Here is a 10,526-nt window from a genome sequence, read left to right as displayed (position 1 = left end):
TCAAAACGCTTTCCACGAACTCTATAAATTAACTTCCAATTTCATTTGCAAAACACACCAAAATCCAAGTGATTTTTACTCTTCTCTATCAAATTAATAAATTCTCTCTAGTTTTAAGCTTTGGTGTGATAGAGTTTAAATAGTTGTTTGAAGTTCATTGGAATAGTAAAGTTATGCTACTGAGACTATTAGAAGCCGTTGATCCTAGGAGACAGACGCTGTTATAACCTAAGGACTATTGAGAAAGCAGCGAATCTGTTTTATGGACAATGTAATGTTACAAGCCTCAAGTTTATTTATTTACTTATTTTTTGTTGTTACATAAAATTATTACACTATTTGAATTTTGTTAATTATTATAAGCCGGTGATAAGTGTGTAAGTGGCTTATTGGTAAGCTCAAGTACTCTAGGAAGGGTCTGTCACATAGGTCATACATTGCTTAAGGAGTCTAGGTTTTAAGCAAGATTATTTATGTTAATCTTTTTATATGAATCTAACTAATGTATTTTTACATACAACATATGTTGTCTTGTATTACTTTCTAATATTGGAAATTGTAATAGATTTTTTATATATATGGTATTCAAACCTTACAAATATTTATACGATAGAGTACATTTCACCTTTACATGTTGCAGATTCACACTTATTTTTTGTTTTAATACTACAAATGTGTATAAAATTGAGATAGATCTCACATTTGTTTAGTGAATTACATCATTATATATATATATAGATTGCAAATTTGTGATAATATTAAAAAGGAAAAAATAATGTTATACCCATATGTTTACCTAAATCGAACCGATACGTAAATTAATGGGCCCTCGAGCTCGAGGAGCCACAGAACCACATTCAATAACATTTTCTAATCTAAATAAGATAAAATAATACAAGCCTTAATCGTTGAAAAAATGAAAACTTTATAGGTAGAAAGATAGATCAAACAAAGTTTCTAAATAATAAAGTTTATTAAATAATTTTGAATTAAGAAAACTAGGGTTTTAGTCTTTATGAAAAACAACTAAGAAAGAAATGGAATTTTAGGCTCGAACACAGCCAGAACAATGTAAACGATTTCTGGCTTTGATTCATTTTGTTATAAGCTTTGAAACGATATATTATATGCCTCAAACAGACACCTGTAACATAAGTTATGTCCTCTCGAAGGGACCCTACTCGTGACATGCAACCATCCTACATCACTTGGAAAAGAACTCATCCTCGTGTTTGCCTTGTACAATGCTTTATCATCCAAATGATATTTGAACAGTTCAGCTACTTGAATATATGAGAGAATTCCAATTATCTGGTAGCTGGGGCATATAACCATTGTCATTACTCTTCCGTGCCACACGAAACGTTCCACACTTGTGCATCTGCAATTTAGTTCGAATACTAGGAAAACAACTTCGCCACAGATGCACCATCAATAAATCACCATCCTAAAACACTTTCTTGCTTCAATGTTTGTTCGCATGAGCTCGTACCTCGGCATGAATCTAAAAAGCATTTTCTACCACATTATCTGTTGTTTTACTCCCTCTTACTGTTATTGGCTTGATAGATAGATCATAAACATGGCATGGGGAACAAGTGTAGACAATCTCGAAAGGGGTTTTGCCAACAAATCGATTCACCATGTTGTTGTAAGCAAACTCAATCGGAGACAAGATGGCTTCCCAGCTTTGTTGCTTGTCACCATGAACGCACATAATGTATTGCCCAAAATGCGATTAACCACCTTCGTTTGGCCATCTGTTAAGGATGAAAGGCCTACCAAACTACAATTGTTTACAGAACTTATCCAGAGATGTTACAAAACTTACTAATAAACTTCACATTCTCATTAGAAGTAATAGTCTTTGAAACACCATGCAAACGTACCACCTCTTGAAAGAACAAATGTGCAAATAAACCAGCTTCATCAGTCTTTTTACAAGCAATAAAATGTGCTGTTTTTGAAAACATATTGACCACGACTAATATAGAAGCTCAACCAATCCTTGAGCATAGTAATCCTAACATAAAATCCAAGGACATATCCAACTAAATATTTTTTGGAATAGGTAATGGCATGTATAATCTCGTGTTTTGGGCATGTCCTTTGCGTTCTTGGCAAATCTGACACCTTTGTATAACCTTAAATACATCTTTATTCAATTGTGGTCAATAATATCGCTCCTTCATAAGTGCCTTGGTTTTATCTCGACTAATATATTTGCCCAATCCTCCTCCATACCACTCACGGTAATCTACTTAAAGAACTTTGAGGCAGACATAACTGATTAGTTTTGAACAAATACCCATTTTGAATAAGGAAATCTTCTTCATTCTAATGATTAATGCATTGATCTCATATATGTGCAAAATCTTCATCTTTAGCATACAACTCTTTCAAGCATTCAAAACCATCAACTTCATTGATAAGAGTTACTAGTAAAGTTGCTCTCCTATTAAGTGCATTTGCCACCTTGTTCTATTGATTAGATTTATGCTCCACAATAAAAGTGCACTTCTGCATATGACTCACCCATCTTACATGCAACTTGCTCAAATTTTATTGGCTGTTAAAGTACTTCAATGCTTGATAGTCACTGTAAAGCACGAACTCTTTCTAAATCAAGTAATGCTCCCACAACTTGAATGCCCTAAGGATGACATAAAGCTCTTGGTCGTGAATAGACCACTTCTAATGCTCCCACAGCATTAAAGTGCTTCAATGCTTGATAGTCACTGTAAAGCACGAACTCTTTCTAAATCAAGTAATGCTCCCACAACTTGAATGCCCTAAGGATGACATAAAGCTCTTGGTCGTGAATAGACCACTTCTACCGTGCTTCATTCAACTTTTCATTTATATACTCAATTAGTCGTCCTTCTTGAGAAAGAACAGCACCAATGCCCTTACCAAAAATATCACACTTGAATTCTAACAAATTGTTAAAATATTTTATAACAAAATTCTCCGATATCTAGAAAGAATATAAAAATCCTTAAAAGAGGAAAAAATAGGAAAATAACTTAAAACTGAAAAAAAAAATTTGAGCTCGAGCATGGCCCAAAACGGTTCTAACTTTAATTCCTCTTGTCGCAAGCTTTAAAATGGTATATTATATGCCCCAAACAGACACATGTGGCCCAAGTTATGTTCTCCAAAAGGTACCTTACTCGTGACACGCAACCATTCTACATCAATCCCTAACAAATTCAAATCTGATTCCTGCAAGATATATAAGAGATAAATTTCCCCAACTTAATTGGACTTTTGACTATCTCTCTTATATAAAGAGAACACCACTCAAGTGCAGGGAGAGGATAAAAAGTATATTGGAGAAGGGGGTATAATACCTCCAAGCCTTCTCTTCTCTCTTTTTTTCTCTTTTATTATTTGTTATCATGTCACTCTCAATCTCTGGCTAAAGGGTCTACGCCAATAACACCCCCAGTGATCCCTAATAGGTTATTGTTTTGTAGGATTCTAACCATCGAGCTCTTTACTCTTAACAATAAAAATTCCGAGCATATCAAGTTTTCTCACAACTTGTCCCCCAAATGAAACAATTCTTTCTTTAACTCTTCATATGTGGCCAGATTTTTAGTATCAACCAATAATTACCTAATAATACGTTACTTTGCGACTTCAAAGAAGAATGTCTATATGGAAGAGCATGGAATAAATATTATTGAGCTATGCATTTTTTTAGATTGACAAACGTGTTGTGTACATGAACAGCTAGAAAGATTATTGACTTCACTAATTCCTAGAAGGCTAGAAAATCAAACACATAACAAACTAGTTAATTATTGCATCATTAATTCCACAGTTTTTTTATTTTAAGGTTAAGAACAATCCATTTCTCTCGGGGGAGAAAGAAAAAAATATTCATTTAAGAATAGGATAAGTGACACCTGAAGTTGAAAGAGTCGGCGGGACTTGTTTTCTCCCTATAGGAATTAGGGTACCTGAATTGCATCTGAGAGTAAAAAACCGAACAATTGATCCAATGATTTCTAAGCACCCAAGGCGGAGAAGAGTTAGCTAGCCGAGCACGGCTTAGAAATTAAATATCAAGGATTGCATCACTTTCTAGCAAATGAATAAAGATAGTGGTGTTCAAAATCCAATCTGATTCGCTCAATCCGTCTGATCCGTAAAAATTCGATCCGTGGATTGGTGGATTGGATTGGATTGAAAATTTAAAAATCCGCAATCAGTGGATTGAATATGGATTTACTTCTGTGAATTCGCAAAAATCCACGAATCCGCAAAAGAATAAAAATATTTATTTAATTAAAAAATAAACTTGTAAATATGGTATTATAATTACTAATAAATAAATAAGTTAAAACATAGTTACATTAACACCATATTATGTCTTATCCGATAATAATATAAAATAAAAATAATTAAATAAAAAAGCTTCCCAAGTAGTTAATTTTCATGTACTGATCTAAACAAATGAGATTTTTTTCTTTTTGGTGTATTATATTTTGAAACTTTGAATGTAAACAATCAATTTATTTAAATCTTATTTAATTTTGAATTTAATCGGTAGTAAAATCATTTTTATATTAAATTTTTTATTTAGTTAGTTCATGGATAGGACATGATTAAAAATTTTTAGCCTACAAACCAATCCGCAAAATGGTGGATTGGATATGGATTGGGTCAAATCTGCATCCGATCCGTAGACGTATGGATTAGATTTGGATTGAATTTCATTAATCCGTGGATCATATTGGATTAAAAATTTATAATCTGTAAAATCGTGGATCGAATATGGATTGATATCCAATCCGCAAAATCTGATCCGCAAACACCCCTAAAAAAGGAAACCACCCCCTCATAAGTTGTCCCAATAACCAGGATAATTAATTTTTTAATTAAACTACGTAAAGAAGATCATTTCTTGACTAATAGAAATCTTGAAACTTACTCACCAAGGTGGTCACATAAAGGAACACCACCGATCAACACTTCCATTCACCAGGGTTAGCTTTAGAAAGGCTATATATAAGCTTCATCGCCTTAATTCAACCAATATATATATGGGGCATCGCCGAAAGAGAATCTAACATTTAATAGGTCTGGCAAGATTAATTAGCAGGATGAATGACCATACTCCCAAAACAGTTTTATTCATACAATAAGCATTAAGCAAAATATTTAGGACAGGAACTAGCCATAAAACAAAAACCCATATTTAGCACTCATACGTAACTGTATAAAATAATTCTAGTTATTAAATATTTCGTAAGGGAAAAAGTTGTCTAATTATTTCATAATTGAGGGAGAATTGAAACTAACCGTTATAATGTTTTTATGGAGACTTTTCATAAGGGAAAAGACTGTCTAATTATTTCATAATTAAGGGAGAATTGAAACTAACCCATATAATATTTTTTTGAAGACTTGAACCCTTACTCTCACACATTGTGAGTGCAAGAGTTCTCCCACTAGGCCAAAGGCTTATTAAGATATTTTAAATGGATTAACATGCTTGGTTAAAGGTTTTAAAACATTTTAAACACTAGCAATTTAAATGTGGTGGAAAATCTTCAACTAAATGTAAGAATTCGAACAACCAATAGAATACTTATTGAAAACGTTAAATTATTTTTATAAATTACTTTCTACTTTTGATAATACATAGATGCTAAATCCAAAAGTTATTTTGTGGTCATAAAATTTTAATTATATAAGATACAAGTACTTTAGTATTATTCGTACAATCTTGCAGATAAATGTTGTTTATTTTCATTTAATTTTAATTTTTTTTTAAAAGGCGTTTGTGGTCAATGTTTAAATTAATCTTTTAGCATCTCCCACAAAATTAACACAGATGACCAATCAAAGCGATTCTAAAACCCCTTGATAATGTGCATAAGTGTATAATAATATTATTAATAAAATCTATAATATAGGGTTTACAAACACATGGTTCTCGTATTTATAAATCAATTGGCCAGTCTTATTTTTAAAAAAATAAATAAATAATTAGAAGTTACATTAAAAGAAAAAATCGAGCAAAAATCTTAAAGCGAATGAAGGAATATCGAGAAGAATTAGTCAAACTTTTTTGGAGAAGCCTCCACTGGTGGTAATGTGCATTGAAGTTGACCGTTGACCATCGACGCGGCTTAACCTTCCACGAAACGGCTGACTGTTCAACATTTTACTTCAAATGAAAAAGTCAAACCTATTAGCTTTTTTTTTATTAAACCAAACTTATTAACTAATTAATAAGTTGAATATCATCAAAAATTTATTTTATTTCTGACTAAGACTCACGTATTACATGATAATACAATTCATCGATCAATTTCTAGAAATGCAATGTAAATCATAACTCATTCTCTGCTCTTTGTACCCATGACAATACAAATTAAAGGAAGAAGTAAAAGAGAAATTTCTTAAATAGGACTTTCAATGTTATTTTTTACGATAGTCTTAACAAGTAATCCATCTTCTTACGATACTTGTTAGCTCATTGTCGTAATTTGTAATGATTATTGTCACTTTAATTTTACCAGTTATGCTATGAATGCATGAAGCCATGAACCATTTAACAAAAAATAAAATAAATATTCTTTAATGTTGTACTTGATTAAGCCTTAACTATATAGTTGAGACTGATTTGGGATATAAATTCCAAATCAATCGCCCCAAAGCCTAATTTAGTTAAAGGCTGATGAATGATATTAAGAACTAAAGTTTATGTTGGAGAAAAATTAATTTTTTTAAATTTTAATAAAATCTTTTAGGGTCGATCTTATACAATATATAAGAATTTGTAATTTATAAATCGTACTTTGAAAATATGAGAAGATGAACAATCTTTATTATTTTTTTCGCTGAAGTGAAACTAGGCTCCCAGATTACGATCTGTCACCACCACGCCTGTTAGATCATGATCTGTCACCACCGCGCTTGTTAGATCACGAACTGTCACCAATGATCTTCCAGATTATGACTCATGTTTGATCTGCACTTGACGTGTGGGCGCCTTTATCACCACTAAAGCAGCTAGCAAGAGAAAATTTTTTTCTCTGATTTGTATAAAGTGGCTGCTACCCCTTCTTTTAGGAGAAAATAAGACCTTTTATATCTCTATCTAGTGGAAATCCTAGGCTCCATTTTTTTATATTATTTAATTCTATTAAACCAAGTTTGATTTAAATTAAAAATAATAAACCAAAAGTAACGTTACTTCTTTCTTGTCATAGAGGTCTACCTTATAAAATAACATAAGGCCCCTTAGATACAAGTACATTACATGGAGCCTCCCACTAAATAATATATTTAGGCTTTTAACCCAAATAGCTAGTTATCTTGCTTATTAATCCAGTAGTGGCGCAGTCAATTGAATAAGCTAACCCGGGGATTATTTAGGAACATACAAAAGTGGCTACAATAATTAGGCCTGTAATTAAACTAGCCCAATTATTTAATTCCAAATCTACTCCACTAAAAGATTGGAATTGACCTCCATAATTATATGTTCGAATAATAATTTGTCCCAAGCCACATTGATTTCTTTACTGCATAATTCTTTGTACCACATCGTTAATTAAATCGATATCTCAACTGTTCAATCGATTTAATTACATTTTATTCCTTGATACTTACTGATTTTCTCTAATGATCATTTTCAACATAATAAATATGTTGACATACTCTAGCCAGAGAATTCTATGATCTAAGTGCCGAAAACCCATCAAGAGATGTGTTATACAAATTCTATATTGTTAATCTATAACTCCAATATTCATAATTGCTCCTACCAAGATACTGGATAATCTTGACTACAAGTGTGTGTCGTACCCATTGGTAACTCAAATAGAATAACAATTATAATCATGAAATTATAACTAACTCAAGATTAAGATTACAGTAAAATCAATGCCTATGAGATTTAATAAGTCTGACAGTCATTTCAAGGTTAATTAAATCTCATATGTGATCCAACTCAATGTAGTCAAACTACATCAGTAAATTCATACATGATTAAGACAAATCATTCAATGAATTTACTACAGTCTAAACATAAATAGAGCGCCTAACTCTTTTTATCAACTGCGAACTTAATTTATTTAATCATAAGATAACTTGTTGAATCCATATAATGATCACATAAATACATATAATATGATTAAACGGACCTTATTCAATATATTTATGCAATTGAAAAATATCTCAAATATTTTATTAATCAGAAAATAAATTAATATGCTTTAAAAGAGCACATAATCCCAACAGTTTAATCACACACGCAAAGAAAATCAAAAGAAGCAAAGCAACAAAGAAGCAAAGATCACACAAGGATTTATAATAGTCCTGCTAATTAACCAGGCTACATTCACTAGAAAAGCAGGGTAGAGTTTGTAACAAATTTTAGAGAACAAGATACGGAGAGAGATTTTTTTTTGTGCTCTATTAAACAAACCACAATGGTAATGGCTTTATATAGAGGCTCAAAAGATCTTCTGTCATACTTTGTTGGTGCCAACCTATTTGCTTCCTTGATTAAAACCACTGTCCCCACAATTATTCGTTTCTCCTTTCTAAACATCCAGGAGAATCTTCAACTTTTCTTTCACCAGAAAATCAGCTCTACTATCTGTTTTTTGGGCGAAACGTTTTTCCCCCTCATTTCCTTCTAATTTTCTTTGTTTATTTTCTCCATTCAAATCCTTAGATCTTTGGTGGTTTGTTCTTCCATTCAAATTTTCACATTTGTGGTCACTTGTTCTTCTACTCAAAGCTTCAAATCTATGGTGGTTGTTGCTATTTATCTATCCAAATCTACAAATTTGCGGTTGTTAACTTTATTTTGCTCAGTTTTATATATTATAACAAGTATGTTTTTTATAAGAAAAAATTCTTACTCTATGAAAAGGGTTGCAAAGGCAGAATTTGTGATGGAAGCCTTTCAAAGATTTAAGAAATCTAGACAAAGTTTTGCTGAGAAAAAACTATCCAAGATGCATTAGAAGTGGAGTCCCCACCCTGCTCATGTTGTTAAGGTTAATGTAGAGGCAACTATTGTTGGTCCTTGTAGAAGTAATTCTAAGAGAACTGTTGTTAAACTAGAAATCACTATAAGTAAGAGTTATTGAGACAAAGAAGTTTTTAAGAACTCTTAATGTATTAAACTCATGATTGTGGATGATGTGAAATACGTATAGCATGGTCTGTTAATCAAATCTTCTCATACATACATAACTCTTAAGCTATAAGAGAAATTGTGTATTTTAATGATTATCCATGTCCCTTAAGAAAGCAGTTATATTTTATTTAAATTGTTATAGCTTACATATACATACACATATACACACACACACACACGCACACACACACACACGCACACACAAAAATACATACATACATACATACATATCAATAGCACGTGGGCCAAAGTATATCAAAATAAATTTTTTTAATAAGAAGTAAAAATAAAATGTTATGATTTTACAAATATTTTAAAATTAAAAAATTCTAATTGTTTTATGTTTATCATTTATTAAATGAATAAATAAATATCATAATTTTATTAAATAAAATTATAAATATCACGATTTTATATTCTGTATTAAGGTGAAGGATTTCTCTTCTTTTTTCTACGCCTGTAACAGTAATTGTGGAAGTGGCATACATTTTATTCGGCTTTGGAGTTGGATTGAGTTGTAATATTTGACCCTCATTATATCTCACTAGCTCCCACTAATCACTTTATACTAATACCTATTTTATCCTTATATGAAATGACTTAGAAAGGTAAATAACTTTTAAGTGTACTCACGTGATGAATTTTAGTGATACCTAATTTAGCTATTAAAATTTCTTAAACCATAATTTCTTTTAATTTTATAAATTATTATTTCTTTTCAAATATTGTATACTCTACTGTTGTAATCATGAAAAAAATTAATTTACAGTACTCAATAGAGTATGATGAAGAAATATCAAAACTTTTTAATGGTTATAATAATGATGGATAAAACTTTTGAAAAGAAAAAGAGAGATTATAGTGATTATGAGAATTTTTTTAAATAGATTTTATAAGTTTTATATGGTGGGTGCTTGGAAAATAAAAGATAAAAATTATAATAAGGTAAATTTGGGAGTAGGTGTTGTATGTTGAGGGAAAAAAATTAGAAAAAAATTAGTTTAAAGTTTTTAATGGGGCTAATTGAAAAGCGAGGGCTGGTGAAACATAATAAGGGTTCAAATATCACCACTCAATTGAATTTTGTGGCTAGAAATAATGGACTACGTTTTGCTTAGCTTTTGTGGTTTTGGGTCGGTCTTTGCTAGCTATGTTGGCTTGACTTTGGAATATTTGTTAACTATTGTATCATGAGTTTTGATTGTATGTTGGGAATTTATAAGTATTTTGGATATTTTGATGAATAACTTATAGTGATTTTGATAGATAATTTAGTCCACTAATTTACTTTATTGGTTTTGTATTTGATATTTTGATTGCACTGAGTAGATTTTATAATTTAAATTTTAAA

The sequence above is a fragment of the Citrus sinensis genome, chromosome 8 (assembly GCF_022201045.2).
Source record: "Citrus sinensis cultivar Valencia sweet orange chromosome 8, DVS_A1.0, whole genome shotgun sequence".
NCBI lineage: Eukaryota > Viridiplantae > Streptophyta > Magnoliopsida > Sapindales > Rutaceae > Citrus > Citrus sinensis.
The sequence above is the reverse complement of the archived record's forward strand: the minus strand, read 5'-3'. Positions refer to the sequence as shown.